The sequence below is a fragment of the Galeopterus variegatus genome, unplaced genomic scaffold, assembly GCF_000696425.1.
Source record: "Galeopterus variegatus unplaced genomic scaffold, G_variegatus-3.0.2 Scaffold147, whole genome shotgun sequence".
Classification (NCBI taxonomy): domain Eukaryota; kingdom Metazoa; phylum Chordata; class Mammalia; order Dermoptera; family Cynocephalidae; genus Galeopterus; species Galeopterus variegatus.
Genome location: NW_007726258.1, coordinates 81,355 through 84,879, shown reverse-complemented (window position 1 = coordinate 84,879; position 3,525 = coordinate 81,355).

Sequence of the window (3,525 nt, the reverse complement as noted above, 5' to 3'; positions counted from 1 at the left end):
CACATGAATTTTTTTTTTTTAACTCTCAAAATCTTTCTTTGGCTTTCCATTGATTTGCAGATCAAAACCCCCCAACTTTTAACATAATTACTAAGACCCTACATGATTTGGCCACAGTCTACCTCTCCCCAATCACATTTTTTGCTCATTTCCCTTGACTCTTCCCCTCTGTCCAAACTTTTTAATGTTCCTCCAATGTGCTATGCCTCTCCCTCCACAAGTCCCTCACCACTCTCCCATACACCCCTTCAGCTGGTTAACGCCTACTTATTCAAGAGTCACTTTCTCAGGGAAAGACTCCGCATCCCAAAGTAGATCAAGTTTCTTTATTATACATCTTCACAGTACAATGTTCCTTTCCTCCAGAGTAGAGGTAAATACACTACAACCCTTAGGCCAAATCCAGCCCTCCTCCTGTTTTTGTTAATAAAGTTTTATTTGCACACTGCTATGTCCATTTGTTTCTGTATTATCTATGGCTGCTTTCTTGCTACAATGGTGGAGCTGAGCAGTTGCAACAGAGACTGTGTGGCTCACACAGCCTAAAATACTTACTATCTGGACCTTTATGGAAAAGTTTGGCAACCTCTGCTCCAGAGCATTGCTCTTGGTTTGTAATGATACACTTGTCACTAGATTATTTGATTATCTCTTCCCTCTTCTAGACTCTGGGCTCCAAGTGAGCAGGAGCTAGGTTTGGTTCACTCCATGACCCCATGTTTCCAGTGCTCAGCACTTGGAGTTGCTCAATAAATATTGTTGAATGAATAGAAAAAAAAAAAAGAGTAAAATAAAAGGAAAAGAGAATGAAAGAAAGAAAGAGAGAAAGAACAAAAGGAAAAAGGTTGGGCATTACTGTGGTTATCTGTGATGCTNGTTTCCAGTGCTCAGCACTTGGAGTTGCTCAATAAATATTGTTGAATGAATAGAAAAAAAAATGAGTAAAATAAAAGGAAAAGAGAATGAAAGAAAGAAAGAGAGAAAGAGAACAAAAGGAAAAAGGTTGGGCATTACTGTGGTTATCTGTGATGCTAAAAAATTCTAATATTTTGAGTTAAGAAATTATCCTCTGTTTTCATTAACTTTCATTCAATATTTTAGACTTTTTTTTGAGCTTCATATAGAGCTGTCAATAGGATAAACTGAAGCCAGAGATGAGATCAAACAAACAGCTGGATCTTGAACTGAGCATGAGACAACTGCCACCTCTCTTGGTTGGGTGTATTCAGGAACTAACTCACCCATCACATAGACTTTTCGGGGATTCAGCTCACCACGTCTGTCATCCATCTGGAAAAGTGTAGTTATTCAGAATGTACCATGGTATGCTAGACAAATGCTCTCTCATCTTTCAAAGAGACCACCTCTTAGTTTGTGGAGTTTTCCAAACCACTAGGGGCAAAATAAGATGGTTGACATTTTCGGGAAGTTTTAACATATATCTAAAAATTCTTTGACATTCCTCCCATTGAGAGATGGGATCAAGGTACTCTTCCTCAGAAACTGGGTAGCCTTGTAACTGCTTTGACCAGCAGATGAGTGTGGAAATGACTCCATATGACTTTCAAAGCTAAGTCATAAAAGGCCACAAAGCATCTATTTTGTTCACTAGATCACTCATACTTGGAGCCCTGAGCCATGATGTAAGAAAATAAGTTATCCTGAGCCTGCCATGTAGGGGTGACCACATGTGATCCTCCAGTTGACAATCCACCAGGGCCCAGCCTTCCAGCCATTCCCTCCATAGTGCCAGGCATATGCATGAAGCCATCTTGGACTCTCTAGGCCAGCCCATCAGTTAGGTGAATACTTCAGAGTGATCTCTGTCAGCATCATATAGAACAGAAGAATCACCCAGCCAAGCCCTGCCTGAATTCCTCACCCACAGAATTATGAGGTATAATAAAATGATGCTTATTTTAAGTCATTATGTTTTGGGCTTGCTTGTTATGCAGCAATAGCTCACCGCAACACACTATGACTGAGCTAAAAGTGACAGAAAGATATCTCATGAGGGCTGGCAGTGTTTGGAATGTTACTGAAATTGCCTCTGCAGCCCCTCACACCCCATGCAGCTCTAGATTGACAGAGCACATTTTAATGCCCATTCTTCCAGATGAGGAAATAAACACAGGTTAAGTCACTTTAACAAATGAGTCAAGAACCTACAATGTGCATTGTTTTGTCACTGTAGGAACTACAAATACACAGAGGATCCTTGATTTATGATGGGACTATGTCCATCGTATGTTGAAAACATCATGTTGAAAATGTATTTTTTTTTTTTTTTTTCCGTGTCCGGCAACGGATCGCAACCCTCAGTGTTGCCCCCGTACCGGACCGGGGACCGGCGACGGGATCGCAAGCCTCGGCGTTGCTCCCGCGCCTCGCTCAGCCAGTGAGCGGCGGGGCTGTATGTGGGATCTGAACCCTCGGTGGGAGCGCCGCCGTGCGGGGCGCCACCGGGCCGGCCAGAAAATGTATTTTTTTTTTTTTTTTTCCGTGTCCGGCAACGGATCGCAACCCTCAGTGTTGCCCCCGTACCGGACCGGGGACCGGCGACGGGATCGCAAGCCTCGGCGTTGCTCCCGCGCCTCGCTCAGCCAGTGAGCGGCGGGGCTGTATGTGGGATCTGAACCCTCGGTGGGAGCGCCGCCGTGCGGGGCGCCACCGGGCCGGCCAGAAAATGTATTTTTTTTTTTTTTTTTCCGTGTCCGGCAACGGATCGCAACCCTCAGTGTTGCCCCCGTACCGGACCGGGGACCGGCGACGGGATCGCAAGCCTCGGCGTTGCTCCCGCGCCTCGCTCAGCCAGTGAGCGGCGGGGCTGTATGTGGGATCTGAACCCTCGGTGGGAGCGCCGCCGTGCGGGGCGCCACCGGGCCGGCCAGAAAATGTATTTTTTTTTTTTTTTTTCCGTGTCCGGCAACGGATCGCAACCCTCAGTGTTGCCCCCGTACCGGACCGGGGACCGGCGACGGGATCGCAAGCCTCGGCGTTGCTCCCGCGCCTCGCTCAGCCAGTGAGCGGGAGCCGGTCTGTACGTGGGATCCGAACCCTCGGACGGGAGCGCCGCCGCGCTTTCCCAAGCGGCGCACTATCCAGTGCGCCACCGGGCCGGCCCCAGAAAATGTATTTTTTAAAAAACCTAATAAAACAACAAAGAAAATGCATTTAGTACGCCTATCCTACTGAATATCATAGCTTAGCCTATACTGCCTTAAACATGCTCAGCACACTTGCATTAGCCTACGGTGGGCAAAATCACCTGGCACCAGAGTACACTGTAATCTATCTGTTGGTTACCCTCGTGATCGTGGGGCTGGCTGGGAGCTGCGCCTTCCTACCGCTGCCCAGCATCATGCAAGAGTACGGTACTGCTTTGTACTGAATGTCTATCGCTTTTGCACCCATCATAAAGTCAAAAAATCATAAGTCAAACCATCGTAAGTCAGAGACTGTCCGTACTTTGTTTCCTAGCTGGTGGGGAGACACAGGATGTTTGGAGGGTGAATCTTAAGTAGT